Source organism: Triticum aestivum, chromosome 6D (genome assembly GCF_018294505.1).
Source record: "Triticum aestivum cultivar Chinese Spring chromosome 6D, IWGSC CS RefSeq v2.1, whole genome shotgun sequence".
In the NCBI taxonomy this organism is placed as follows: domain Eukaryota; kingdom Viridiplantae; phylum Streptophyta; class Magnoliopsida; order Poales; family Poaceae; genus Triticum; species Triticum aestivum.
In genome coordinates, this window is record NC_057811.1 from 475,788,301 (window position 1) to 475,804,124 (window position 15,824).

The 15,824-nt window shown below is 39.8% G+C and overlaps 1 protein-coding gene across 1 annotated transcript in view; it reads right to left on the reverse strand.

The window, feature by feature from the left end:
* Positions 1–15,824, reverse strand: part of LOC123142746 (uncharacterized) — a 75,172-nt gene that overhangs the window by 17,741 nt on the left and 41,607 nt on the right. The window lies entirely within an intron of this gene.

The window sequence follows — 15,824 nt, forward strand, 5'->3', positions numbered from 1 at the left end:
GGAGGGTGAAAACCCGTTCTTCGCGCTTGGTTCTGTGGTCACCACCAGATTGCATCTGAGGTCCTCATCAACAAGTGCCCATGTACATCGTGAGATTGTGCACTCGAGGAGAGAGTGCCGCCAAGAATCCGGCGCACCATACAGTCCGCAGGAGCACATGGGAGACATAGGATGATGTGCCCTGACATCCTCTGTTGGGAGGGAGTGTTTAGATAGTCTCCGAAATCAGACACCAGTCCAGATGAACGTCCGGACTTGTTCCCCAATTCAAAATCCGGCCTTGAGCCAATCCAGACGCATACCAGTCCGGATCCGAGCCCTGCACGATCGAAGCCGGACACGGCTCAACCACCCATTAAGGATAGTTGATGACCCACAAGTATAGGGGATCTATCGTAGTCCTTCTGATAAGTAAGAGTGTCAAACCCAATGAGGAGCGGAAGGAAATGACAAGTGGTTTTTAGCAAGGTATTCTCTGCAAGCACTGAAATTATCGGTAACAAATAGTTTGGTGATAAGATAATTCGTAACGGGTAACAAGTAACAAGTGTAAATAAAGTGCAGCAAGCTGGCCCAATCCTTTTTGTAGCAAAGGACAAGCCTGGACAAACTCTTATATAAAGCAAAGTGCTCCCAAGGACACATGGGAATTGTTGTCAAGTTAGTTTTCATCATGCTCATATGATTCGCGTTCGTTACTTTGATAATTTGATATGTGGGTGGACCGATGCTTAGGTGTTTTCCTTACTTGGACAAGCCTCCCACTTATGATTAACTCCTCTCGCAAGCATCCGCAACTACGAAAGAAGTATTAAGGTAAACCTAACCATAGCATGAAACATATGGATCCAAATCAGCCCCTTACGAAGCAACGCATAAACTAGGGTTTAAACTTCTGTCACTCTAGCAACCCATCATCTACTTATTACTTACCAATGCCGTCCCCTAGGCACAAACCATGGTGAAGTGCCATGTAGTCGACATTCACATAACACCACTAGAGGAAAGAAAACATACATCTCATCAAAATATTGAACGAATACCAAATTCACATGATTACTTATAACAAGACTTCTCTCATGTCCTTTTTTTTTGGCCTCTTTTTTTTAGTTCGGAGTCTCATCCCGACTTGTGGGGGAATCATAGTCTCCATCATCCTTTCCTCACTTGGGACAATGCTCTAGAAAATGATGATCATCACACTTTTATTTACTTACAACTCAACAATTACAACTCAATAGTTAGAACAAAATATGACTCTATGTGAATGCTTCCGGCGGTGTACCGGGATATGCAATGAATCAAGAGTGACATGTATGAAAGAATTATGACCGGTGGCTTTGCCACAAATACGATGTCAACTACATGATCATGCGAAGCAATATGACAATGATGGAGCGTGTCATAGTAAACGAAACTGTGGAAAGTTGCATGGCAATATATCTCGGAATGGCTATGGAAATGCCATGATAGGTAGGTATGATGGCTGTTTTGAGGAAGGTATATGGTGGGTGTATGATACCGGCGAAAACTGCGCGGTATTAGAGAGGCTAGCAATGGTGGAAGAAAGAAAAGTGTGTATAATCCATGGACTCAACATTAGTCATAAAGAACTCATATACTTATTGCAAAAATCTACAAGTTATCAAAGCAAAGTATTGCACGCATGCTCCTAGGGGGATAGATTGGTAGGAAAAGACCATCGCTCGTCCCCGACCGCCACTCATAAGGAAGACAATCAATAAATAAATCATGCTCCGACTTCATCACATAACGGTTCACCATACGTGCATGCTACGGGAATCACAAACTTTAACACAAGTATTTCTCAAATTCACAACTACTCAACTAGCATGACTCTAATATCACCATCTCCATATCTCAAAACAATTATCGAGCATCTAACTTCTCATAGTATTCAACACACTCATAAGAATTTTTTTTACTAATCTTGAATGCCTATCATAATTAAAGCAAATTACCATGCTGTTTTGTAGGACTCTCAAAATAATCTAAGTGAAGCATGAGAGAACAATAGTTTCTATAAAACAAATCCACCACCGTGCTCTAAAAGATATAAGTGAAGCACTAGAGCAAAAACTATATAACTCAAAAGATACAAGTGAAGCACATAGAGTATTCTAACAATTTCTGAATCATGTGTGTCTCTCTCAAAAGGTGTGTACAGCAAGGATGATTGTGGCAAACTAACAAACAAAGACTCAAATAATACAAGACGCTCCAAGCAAAACACATATCATGTGGTGAATAAAAATATAGCTCCAAGTAAAGTTACCGATGGAAGTAGACGAAAGAGGGGATGCCTTCCGGGGCATCCCCAAGCTTTGGCTTTTAGGTGTCCTTAGATTATCTTGGGGTGCCATGGGAATCCCCAAGCTTAGGCTCTTGCCACTCCTTGTTCCATAATTCATCAAATCTTTTATCCAAAGCTTGAAAACTTCACAACACAAAACTTAACAGAAAATCTCGTGAGCTACGTTAGCGAAAGAAAACAAAACACCACTTCAAGGTACTGTAAAGAACTCATTATTTATTTATATTGGTGTTAAACCTACTGTATTCCAACTTCTCTATGGTTTATAAACTATTTTACTAGCCATAGATTCATCAAAATAAGCAAACAACACACGAAAAACAGAATCTGTCAAAAACAGAACAGTCTGTAGTAATCTGTAACTAACGCAAACTTCTGGAACTCCAAAAATTCAGCCAAAATAGGACGACCTAGAAAATTTGTTTATTGATCAGCAACAATTGGAATCAATATTTTATCACGTTCTGATGATTTTTAAAAATTATTTTCGTGATCAGAAAGTTTCTGGAATTTTCAGCAAGATCAAATAACTATCATCCAAGAAGATCCTATAGGTTCAACTTGGCACAAACACTAATTAAAACATAAAAACAAATCTAACCAGAGGCTAGATCAAATATTTATTACTAAACAGAACCAAAAACAAAGAACAAAAATAAAAATTGGGTTGCCTCCCAACAAGCGCTAACGTTTAACGCCCCTAGCTAGGCATGATGATTTCAATGATGCTCGCATAAAAGATAAGAATTGAAACACAAATAGAGCATCATGAAGAATATGACTAGCACATTTAAGTCTAACCCACTTCCTACGCATAGGGATTTTGTGAGCAAACAACTTATGGGAACAATAATCAACTAGCATAGGAAGGCAAAACAAGCATAACTTCAAAACTATAAGCACATAGAGAGGAAACTTGATATTATTGCAATTCCTACAAGCATACATTCCTCCCTCATAATAATTTTCAGTAGCATCATGAATGAATTCAACAATATAACTAGCACCAAAAGCATTCTTTTCATGATCTACTTGCATAGAAATTTTACTACTCTCCACATAAGCAAAATTCTTCTCATGGATAGTAGTGGGAGCAAACTCAACAAAATAACTATCATGTGAAGCATAATCCAATTGAAAATTAAAATCATGATGACAAGTTTCATGGTTATCTTTATTCTTTATAGCATACGTGTCATCACAATAATCATCATAAATAGGAGGCATGCTTTCATCATAATAAATTTGCTCATCAAAACTTGGGGGACAAAAAATATCATCTTCATCAAACATAGCTTCCCCAAGCTTGTGGCTTTGCATATCATTAGCATCATGGATATTCACAGAATTCATACTAAACAACATTGCAATCTTGTTCATCATACAAAGATTTAGTGCCAAACAATCTATAGACTTCTTCTTCTAGCACTTGAGCACAACTTTCCTTTCCATCATTCTCACGAAAGATATTAAAAAGATGAAGTGTATGAGGCAAACTCAATTCCATTTTTTTGTAGTTTTTCTTTTATAAACTAAACTAGTGATAAAACAAGAAACTAAAAGATTCGATTGCAAGATCTAAAGATATAGCTTCAAGCACTCAACTCCCCGGCAACGGCACCAGAAAAGAGCTTAGTTGACGGGGTGTGAGTGCCGCTTACCTAGCCTCCCCGGCAACGGTGCCAGAAAAGAGCTTAGTTGACGGGGTGTGAGTGCCGCTTACCTAGCCTCCCTGGCAATGGCGCCAGAAAAGAGCTTGATGTCTACGCAACCTTCTTCTTGTAGATGTTGTTGGGCCTCCAAGTGCAGAGGTTTGTAGGACAGTAGCAAATTTGCCTCAAGTGGATGACCTAAGGTTTATCAATCCGTGGGAGGCATAGGTTGAAGATGGTCTCTCTCGAACAACCCTGCAACCAAATAACAAAGAGTCTCTTGTGTCCCCAACACACCCTAATACAATGGTAAATTGTATAGGTGCACTAGTTCGGCGAAGAGATGGTGATACAAGTGCAATATGGATGGTAGATATGGGTTTTTGTAATCTGAAAATATAAAAACAGCAAGGTAGCAAGCGATAAAAGTGAGCGTAAACGGTATTGCAATGCTAGGAAACAAGGCCTAGGGTTCATACTTTCAATAGTGCAAGCTCTCTCAATAATAATAACATAATTGGATCATATAACAATCCCTCAACATGCAACAAAGAGTCACTCCAAAGTCACTAATAGCGGAGAACAAACGAAGAGATTATGGTAGGGTACGAAACCACCTCAAATTTATCCTTTCTGATCGATCTATTCAAGAATCCGTAGTAAAATAACATGAAGCTATTCTTTCTGTTCGATCTATCATAGAGTTCGTACTAGAATAACACCTTAAGATACAAATCAACCAAAACCCTAATGTCACCTAGATACTCCAATGTCACCTCAAGTATCCGTGGGTATGATTATACGATATGCATCACACAATCTCAGATTCATCTATTCAACCAACACAAAGTACTTCAAAGAGTGCCCCAAAGTTTCTACCGGAGAGTCAAGACGAAAACGTGTGCCAACCCCTATGCATAGGTTCATGGGCGGAACCCGCAAGTTGATCACCAAAACATACATCAAGTGGATCACGTGATATCCCATTGTCACCACAGATAAGCACGGCAAGACATACATCAAGTGTTCTCAAATCCTTAAAGACTCAATCCGATAAGATAACTTCAAAGGGAAAACTCAATCCATTACAAGAGAGTAGAGGGGGAGAAACATCGTAAGATCCAACTATAATAGCAAAGCTCGCGATACATCAAGATCGTGCCGAGTCAAGAACACGAGAGAGAGAGAGAGAGAGATCAAACACATAGCTACTGGTACATACCCTCAGCCCTGAGGTGAACTACTCCCTCTTCGTCATGGAGAGCGCCGGGATGATGAAGATGGCCACCGGTGAGGGATCCCCCCTCTGGCAGGGTGCCGGAACAGGGTCCTGATTGGTTTTTGGTGGCTACAGAGGCTTTCGGCGGCGGAACTCCCAATCTATTCTATTCTCCGATGGTTTTAGGGTATATTGGTATATATAGGAGGAAGAAATACGTCAGGGGAGCCACGAGGGGCCCACGACGGTGGAGGGCGCGCCCAGGGGGGTGGGCGCCCCCCCTGCCTCGTGCCTTCCTCGTTGCTTCCCTTACGTACACCCCAAGTCTTCTGGATTGCTTCCGTTCCAAAAATAACTGTTCCGAAGGTTTCATTCCGTTTGGACTCCGTTTGATATTCCTTTTCTTCGAAACACTGAAACAAGGGAAAAACAGCAATTCTGGGCTGGGCCTCTGGTTAATAGGTTAGTCCCAAAAATAATATAAAAGTGTACAATAAAGCCCATTAATGTCCAAAACAGAATATAATATAGCATGGAACAATAAAAAATTATAGATACGTTGGAGACGTATCAAGCATCCCCAAGCTTAATTCCTGCTCGTCCTCGAGTAGGTAAATGATAAAAACAGTATTTTTGATGTGGAATGCTACTTGGCATAATTTCAATGTAATTCTCTTAATTGTGGTATGAATATTCAGATCCGAAAGATTCAAGACAAAAGTTTAATATTGACATGAAAACAGTAATACTTCAAGCATACTAACAAAGCAATTATGTCTTCTCAAAATAACATGGCCAAAGAAAGTTATCCCTACAAAATCATATAGTCTGGCTATGCTCTATCTTCACCACACAAAGTATTGAAATCATGCACAACCCCGATGACAAGCCAAGCAATTGTTTCATACTTTTGATGTTCTCAAACTTTTTCAATCTTCACGCAATACATGAGCGTGAGCCATGGACATAGCACTATATGTGGAATAGAATGGTGGTTGTGGAGAAGACAAAAAGGAGAAGATAGTCTCATATAAACTAGGCGTATCAACGGGCTATGGAGATGACCATTAATAGATATCAATGTGAGTGAGTAGGGATTGCCATGTAACGGATGCACTAGAGCTATAAGTATATGAAAGCTCAACAAAAGAAACTAAGTGGGTGTGCATCCAACTTGCTTGCTCACGAAGACCTAGGGCATTTTGAGGAAGCCCATCATTGGAATATACAAGCAAAGTTCTATAATGTAAAATTCCCACTAGTATATGAAAGTGACAACATAGGAGACTCTCTATCATGAAGATCATGGTGCTACTTTGAAGCACAAGTGTGGTAAAGGGTAGTAGCATTGTCCCTTCTCTCTTTTTCTCTCATCATTTTTTTTATTTGGGCCTTTTCTTCTTTTTTTGGCCTCTTTTTTTTTTAGTCCGGAGTCTCATCCCGACTTGTGGGGGAATCATAGTCTCCATCATCCTTTCCTCACTTGGGACAATGCCCTAGAAAATGATGATCATCACACTTTTATTTACTTACAACTCAACAATTACAACTCAATACTTAGAACAAAATATGACTCTATGTGAATGCCTCCGGCGGTGTACCGGGATATGCAATGAATCAAGAGTGACATGTATGAAAGAATTATGAACGGTGGCTTTGCCACAAATACGATGTCAATTACATGATCATGCGAAGCAATATGACAATGATGGAGCGTGTCATAGTAAACGAAACTGTGGAAAGTTGCATGGCAATATATCTCGGAATGGCTATGGAAATGCCATGATAGGTAGGTATGGTGGCTGTTTTGAGGAAGGTATATGGTGGGTGTATGATACCGGCGAAAAGTGCGCGGTATTAGAGAGGCTAGGAATGGTGGAAGAAAGAAAAGTGTAGGCATTCCAACAAGCGCTAACGTTTAACGCCCCTAGCTAGGCATGATGATTTCAATGATGCTCGCATAAAAGATAAGAATTGAAACACAAAGAGAGCATCATGAAGAATATGACTAGCACATTTAAGTCTAACCTACTTCCTATGCATAGGGATTTTGTGAGCAAACAACTTATGGGAACAATAATCAACTAGCATAGGAAGGCAAAACAAGCATAACTTCAAAACTTTAAGCACATAGAAAGGAAACTTGATACTATTGCAATTCCTACAAGCATACATTCCTCCCTCATAATAATTTTCAGTAGCATCATGAATGAATTCAACAATATAACCAGCACCAAAAGCATTCTTTTCATGATCTACTTGCATAGAAATTTTACTACTCTCCACATAAGCAAAATTCTTCTCATGAATAGTAGTGGGAGAAAACTCAACAAAATAACTATCATGTGAAGCATAATCCAATTGAAAATTAAAATCATGATGACAAGTTTCATGGTTATCTTTATTCTTTATAGTATACGTGTCATCACAATAATCATCATAAATAGGAGGCATGCTTTCATCATAATAAATTTGCTCATCAAAACTTGGGGGACAAAAAATATCATCTTCATCAAACATAGCTTCCCCAAGCTTGTGGCTTTGCATATCATTAGCATCATGGACATTCATAGAATTCATACTAACAACATTGCAATCTTGTTCATCATACAAAGATTTAGTGCCAAACATTCTATAGACTTCTTCTTCTAGCACTTGAGCACAACTTTCCTTTCCATCATTCTCACGAAAGATATTAAAAAGATGAAGTGTATGAGGCAAACTCAATTCCATTTTTTTGTAGTTTTCTTTTATAAACTAAACTAGTGATAAAACAAGAAACTAAAAGATTCGATTGCAAGATCTAAAGATATACCTTCAAGCACTCACCTCCCTGGCAACGGCGCCAAAAAAGAGCTTAGTTGACGGGGTGTGAGTGCCGCTTACCTAGCCTCCCCGACAACGGCGCCAGAAAAGAGCTTAGTTGACGGGGTGTGAGTGCCGCTTACCTAGCCACCCTGGCAATGGCGCCAGAAAAGAGTTTGATGTTTACTATGCAACCTTCTTCTTGTAGATGTTGTTGGGCCTCCAAGTGCAGAGGTTTGTAGGACAGTAGAAAATTTGCCTCAAGTGGATGACCTAAGGTTTATCAATCCGTGGGAGGCGTAGGTTGAAGATGGTCTCTCTCGAACAACCCTACAACCAAATAAAAAAGAGTCTCTTGTGTCCCCAACACACCCTAATACAATGGTAAATTGTATAGGTGCACTAGTTCGGCGAAGAGATGGTGATACAAGTGCAATATGGATGGTAGATATGGGTTTTTGTAATCTGAAAATATAAAAACAGCAAGGTAGCAAGCGAGAAAAGTGAGCGTAAATGGTATTGCAATGCTAGGAAACAAGGCAAGCTCTCTCAACAATAATAACATAATTGGATCATATAAGTATCCCTCAACATGCAACAAAGAGTCACTCCAAAGTCATTAATAGCGGAGAACAAACGAAGAGATTATGGTAGGGTACGAAACCACCTCAAATTTATCGTTTCTGATCGATCTATTCAAGAATCCGTAGTAAAATAACATGAAGCTATTCTTTCCGTTCGATCTATCATAGATTTCGTACTAGAATAACACCTTAAGATACAAATCAACCAAAACCCTAATGTCACCTAGATACTCCAATGTCACCTCAAGTATCCGTGGGTATGATTATACGATATGCATCACACAATCTCAGATTCATCTATTCAACCAACACAAAGTACTTCAAAGAGTGCCCCAAAGTTTCTACCGGAGAGTCAAGACGAAATCGTGTGCCAACCCCTATGCATAGGTTCATGGGCGGAACCCGCAAGTTGATCACCAAAACATACATCAAGTGGATCACGTGGTATCCCATTGTCACCACAGATAAGCACGGCAAGACATACATCAAGTGTTCTCAAATCCTTAAAGACTCAATCCGATAAGATAACTTCAAAGGGAAAACTCAATCCATTACAAGAGAGTAGAGGGGGAGAAACATCATAAGATCCAACTATAATAGCAAAGCTCGCGATACATCAAGATCATGCCGAGTCAAGAACACGAGAGAGAGAGAGATCAAACACATAGCTACTGGTACATACCCTCAGCCCCGAGGTGAACTACTCCCTCTTCGTCATGGAGAGTGCCGGGATGATGAAGATGGCCACCGATGAGGGATCCCCCCTCCGGCAGGGTGCCGGAACAGGGTCCCGATTGGTTTTTGGTGGCTACAGAGGCTTGCGGCGGCGGAACTCCCGATCTAATCTATTCCCCGATGGTTTTAGGGTACATTGGTATATATAGGAGGAAGAAATACATCAGGGGAGCCACGAGGGTGGAGGGCGCGCCTAGGGGGTGGGCGCGCCCCCCTGCCTCGTGCCTTCCTCGTTGCTTCCCTTACGTACACCCCAAGTCTTCTGGATTGCTTCCGTTCCAAAAATAACTCTCCGGAAGGTTTCATTCCGTTTGGACTCCGTTTGGTATTCCTTTTCTTCGAAACACTGAAACAAGGGAAAAACATCAATTCTGGGCTGGGCCTCCGGTTAATAGGTTAGTCCCAAAAATAATATAAAAATGTATAATAAAGCCCATTAATGTCCTAAACAGAATATAATATAGCATGGAACAATCAAAAATTATAGATACGTTGGAGACGTATCACCAGGGGGCCCACAAGGTCGGGGGGCGCGCCCAGGGGGTAGGGCGCGCCCTCCACCCTTGTGGCTGGCTGGTGGCCCCCCTCTGGTGCTTTCTTCGCCCAATATTTTTTATTAATTCTAAAACCGATCTCCGTGAATTTTCAGGACTTTTGGAGTTGTGTAGCATAGGTCTCTAATATTTGCTCCTTTTTCCAGTCCAGAATTCCAGCTGCCAGCACTCTCCCTCTTCATGTAAACCTTGTAAAATAAGAGAGAATAGGCATAAGTATTGTGATATAATGTGTAATAACAGCCCATATAATGCAATAAATATCAATATAAAAGCATGATGCAAAATGGACGTATCAACTCCCCCAAGCTTAGACCTCGATTGTCCTTAAGCGAAAACCCGATATCGAAAAATATGTCCACATGTTTAGAGATGGAGGTGTCGATAAAATAAAATACGGACATGAGGGCATCATGATCATCTTTAGAACAACAACATATATTGTCATATAATTTCTTATGATAAAGTAACAATTCGTTCACAAAGCAAAGTATGAATTAGAAGTTTCATTGAAAACTAACAAACAATGATCTCAGTCATCGAAGCAATTGCAATTTATCAAAACATCGGAAAGAGTCAATATAAGAGCTTTTCAGCAAGTCCACATACTCAACTATCATGTAGTCTTTCACAATTGCTAACACTCACGCGATACTTATGGGTTCAAAGCTTCAATCGGACACAGAGAAAGATAGGGGCTTATAGTTTCGCCTCCCAACCTTTTACCTCAAGGGTAATTGATACGTCTCCAATGTATCTACTTTTCCTAACGCTTTTCCTCTTGTTTTGGACTCTAATTTCCATGATTTGAATGAAACTAACCCCGGATTGACGCTGTTTTCAGCAGAACTACCATGGTGTAGTTTTTGTGCAGAAATAAAAGTTCTCGGAATGGAACGAAACTTTGCGAGGAATTTTTATACAATAAATAAGAATTTCTGGAGCCAAGATCCACCGGAGAGGGGCACCTGGGTGGGCACAACCCTCCAAGGCGCGCCCCCCTCTCCTGACGCGCCCAGGTGGGTTGTCCCCACCTGGTGGCCCCGCAGACCCTGAAACCGACGCTATAAAATCCTATTTTTCCAGGAAAAAAAATCAAGGAGAAAGAATTATCACGATCCACGAGACGGAGCCGCTGCCACCTCATATTCTTCATCGGGAGGCCAGATCTGGAGCCCGTTTGGGGCTCCGGAGAGGGGGGTCTTCGTTCTTCATCATCACCAACCCTTCTCCATCGCCAATTCCATGATGCTCCCCACCGGGAGTGAGTAATTCCTTCCTAGGCTCACTGGTCGGTGAGGAGTTGGATGAGATTCATCATGTAATTGAGTTAGTTTTGTTAGGGCTTGATCCCTAGTATCCACTATGTTCTAAGATTGATGTTGCTATGACTTTGCCATGCTTAATGCTTGTCATTTTGGGCCCGGGTGCCATGATTTCAGATCTGAACCGTTTATGTTATCACCATTATATCCATGTTCTAGATCCGATCTTGCAAGTTATAGTCACCTACTACGTGTTATGATCCGGCAACCCCGGAGTGACAATAGTCGGGACCACTCCCGGTGATGACTGTAGTTTGAGGAGTTCATGTATTCACTATGTGTTAATGCTTTGTTCCGGTTCTCTATTAAAAGGAGGCCTTAATATCCCTTAGTTTCCAAAATGGACCCCGTTGCCACGGGAGAGTAGGACAAAAGATGTCATGCAAGTTCTTTACATAAGCACGTATGACTATTTACGGAATACATGCTTACATTATATTGACGAACTGGAGCTAGTGCCGTATTGCCCTAGGTTATAACTGTCTCATGGTGTATCCAACAAGTCATGGTGAATGCATGCTTGAATTTATCTTATATTGTTCTTGCTAAGTTACTACTGCTATCATCACTCTTACACTTGCTACAAAATTACTGCCATCACTGTTACCGTTACCATTACTGCTTCTACTATTATCAAAACTATCATACTACGTTGCTACTGATCACTTTGCTGCAGATAATTAATCTCCAGTTGTGGTTGAATTGACAACTCAGCTGCTAATACCTTCAAATATTCTTTGGCTCCCCTTGTGTCGAATCTATAAATTTGGGTTGAATACTCTACCCTCGAAAAGTGTTGCAATCCCCTTTACTTGTGGGTTATCAAGACCTTTTTCTGGCGTCGTTGCCGGGGAGCATAGTTATATTTGTTGAGCCACTTGGGATTATTATCATATTATCACTATGAAGAATCTGAAGGATGCTAAGACTAAGATATTTCCCTCAAAGATGAGGGGAGGTAAGGAACTGCCATCCAGTTCTGCCTTAGATTCACCTTCTGTTAGAAGTAAACTTGCAACACCACCACATGCTATCAATTCTAATATGTCGCAAGTTGTTGATGATGCTACTTTTGCTATGAATGATGCTAGTACCTTGCTTGATAATGATGATGTGCCACTTGGTGAATTTCTTGATGAACAAATTTCTAGAGTAATACAACATGATGTTGTTGAATCTGAAGATGAACTTGAAACTGAATCGCCTGAAACACCTGCTAGAACTAGCCCTCCTAGATATGAATTGCCTAAGGTAACGGAAGGTTATGTTATGAGTGAGGAGACACCTAGAGATATTCTTGCTTGCAGAGATAGAGATGATCTAGAGAAATTATTATGCAAGTATGAAGTAAAATCTCTGAATGCTAGAATGAAATATGATCCTAAGTTTGCTACTTCACCTATCTTTATTGATGATAAGGATTGTGAATTCTCTGTCGACCCAGAGTTAATTACTTTGGTTGAATCTGATCCTTTCCATGGTTATGAAACTGAAACTGTTGTGGCACATCTTACTAAGTTGAATGATATAGCCACCCTTTTTACTCATGATGAGAAGACTCACTATTACTTTATTCTCAAATTATTTACTTTCTCATTAAAGGGTGATGCTAAAGCTTGGTACAATACCCTTACTCCTGGTTGTGTGCGTAGTCCCCAGGATATGATTTATTACTTCTCTGAAAAATATTTTCCTGCTCATAAGAAAGAAGCTGCCTTACAGGAAATATTTAACTTTGCTCAAATTAAAGAAGAGAGTCTCCCAAAAGCTTGGGGGAGGCTTTGCCAATTACTTAATGCTTTGCCTGATCATCCTCTTAAGAAAAATGAAATACTTGATATCTTCTATAATGGACTAACCGATGCTTCTAGGGATTTAATAGATAGTTGTGCTGGTTGTGTTTTCAGGGAACGAACTGTTGGGCAAGCTGAAGAATTATTGAATAACATATTGAAAAATTATGATGATTGGACTATTCCTGAACCACCGCCTAAACCTACTCTGAAGAACAGGGGTATATTATATCTAAGTCCTGAAGATATGCAAGAGGCAAAGCAATCTATGAAGGAAAAAGGTATTAAAGCCGAGGATGTAAAAAATTTACCTCCTATTGAAGAAATACATGGGCTTAATACACCACCACTGCCTAAGGTGGTAGAGGTAAATTCTCTAATGAAGGTCAGTGATAATGACAATCCTCACAATATGCACCCTAGCCAATGCCTTTATGAGTTTGAAAACTGTATTAGGAAACAAGATCACTTCAATGCAAATGTTATGAAACAATTGAAATACAATACTGATATGATTGCTCGCTTGAGTGACTTGTTATTTAGAATCTCAAATGATGTTAGAGGTGTTGGAAAGCATGCTTCTATGGTTCAAACTCAGTTAGAACAAGTTGCTAAATCTCAAAACGAGTTGCTAGATGAAATGAATTATAATAATATACATGACTTTGCTGTTAGAGTTGCAACTAGAGGAGGTAAAATGATTCAGGAACCACTTTATCCTGAAGGACACCCAAAAAGAATTGAACAAGATTCACAAAGCGTTAACACTGATGCACCTAGTCCTTCTAGAAAGAAAAAGAAAAATGATAGGACTTTGCACACTTCTAGTGAACCTGAAATAGAAAAACCTCCTGATAATGATAATGAAACTTCTATCTCAGATGCTAAAACTCAACCTGGTAATGAACACTCACCTAGTGATAATGAAAAAATATAATGATGATGTTCATGAAGACTCTCAACCAAATAATGAAAAAAACCAGATAATGATGTTGAGATAGAACCACCTGCTGATCTTGATAACCCACAACCTAAGAATAAAAGGTATGATAAAAGAGACATCATTGCTAGAAAACATGGTAAAGAAAGAGAACCGTGGGTTCAAAAACCTATGCCTTTTCCACCCAAGTTAACTAAAAAGAAAGATGATGAAGAATTTGAACGATTTGCCGAAATGCTGAGGCCAGTATTTTTGTGGCTTGACTGATATCTTGAAGATGCCTCCTTATACAAAGTATATGAAAGACATCATCACTAATAAGAGAGAAATACCGGAAGGTGAAATCCCCACTATGCTTGATAATTACACTTTTAAAGATGGAGTACCGAAAAAACTTGGAGATCCGGAAATACCAACTATACCTTGCTCTATCAAAAAGAATTATGTGAAAACTGCTTTATGTGATTTAGGAACTGGTGTTAGTGTTATGCCTTTCTCTTTATATAAAAGACTTAACTTGAATAAACTCACACCTACTGAAATATCTTTGCAAATGGCTGACAAATCAACTGCTATACCTATCAGTATCTGTGAGGATGTGCCCGTTGTTGTTGCTAATGTTACTATTTTGACTGACTTTGTTATACTTGAGATGCCCGAGGATGACAACATGTCGATTATCCTTGGTAGACCCTTCTTGAATACTGCAGGGGCTGTTATTGATTGCAATAAAAGCAAGGTCTCTTTTCATATCAATGGTAATGAGCATACGGTGCACTTTCTGAAGAAACAATTCCAAGTGAATGGTATTAATGTTATTGAAAAATCTCTGACAATCACTATTGGAAGTTTTCCAATACCTCTACCTACTGTCAAAAAGAAATATGAAATGATTATTGTTGGGAAATGCATATCCCCGTTGAGGTAACTTAGTGATTTACGAAAGTTCTTCGGTTTCATGCTAATCGAAAGTGGTTGTTAATAAGAGCTGATCAACCTTATTAATGGATCATTTTTTAGTGGTATGAAGTTGATGAATTTAGTAAGCACTACCTTCTGTCCCTACTTTTTGTTTTCTGTTTTTATTAGTTAAATAAAATAAAATGCCATGCTTTGTCTATTTTCTGAATTTCCCGTGAAATAAAAAATGACCCAAAAATAAAAGTTCTCAAAATGCTCTGAAAATTTAATACAATTTTTTTCTGAATATTTCTGAATTTCTGGTGCAAATAATATCAGAGGGAGGTGCACTAGGTGGGCACAACCCACCTGGGCGCGCCAGGACCCCCAGGCGCGCCCTGGTGGGTTGTGGTCCCCACGTGGGCCCCCTCACTTATCTCTTCACACCACATCATCACTTACCTCCAGAAAAAATTCTCCATTGCTCTCTCTCTCTTGTGTTCTTGCTCTCAAACCCGCGGATTTCGATCTCTTTGCTCGAAGCTCCGTTTCCGAAACTGTTTTTGGGGATTGTTGCTTGGTATGTTATATTACTCCACCATTTGTCCAATTAGTTTTTGTTTTAGTGGTTTATATTTTGAATAATTAGCTACTCTTGGTGCTGCTGTAGATGTGCTTGCATGTTGAATTTTTAGAGTTCTAAGTAGTTTGGATGCTTGCTATAGCCTCTATGTATCCCTATGATAGTTGCTATCAATCTTATAAAGTTTTGTTGATAAATTTTTGACATTCGGAAATTTTCAGAAAATTGTATGCGAACATGATGAACCTTTTTGGAAGGAGTTCTTCGAGGAGGCGATCCTCGGGGCATCTTCTAGTGACAGCTCCGCTCGCCGGTCATATGTTGAACGAAGTGAAAGTTCTACTCGAGATGCCGCCACCAAAACATGCTTATGGCCTTGCGATGAGTATATGATGCGTG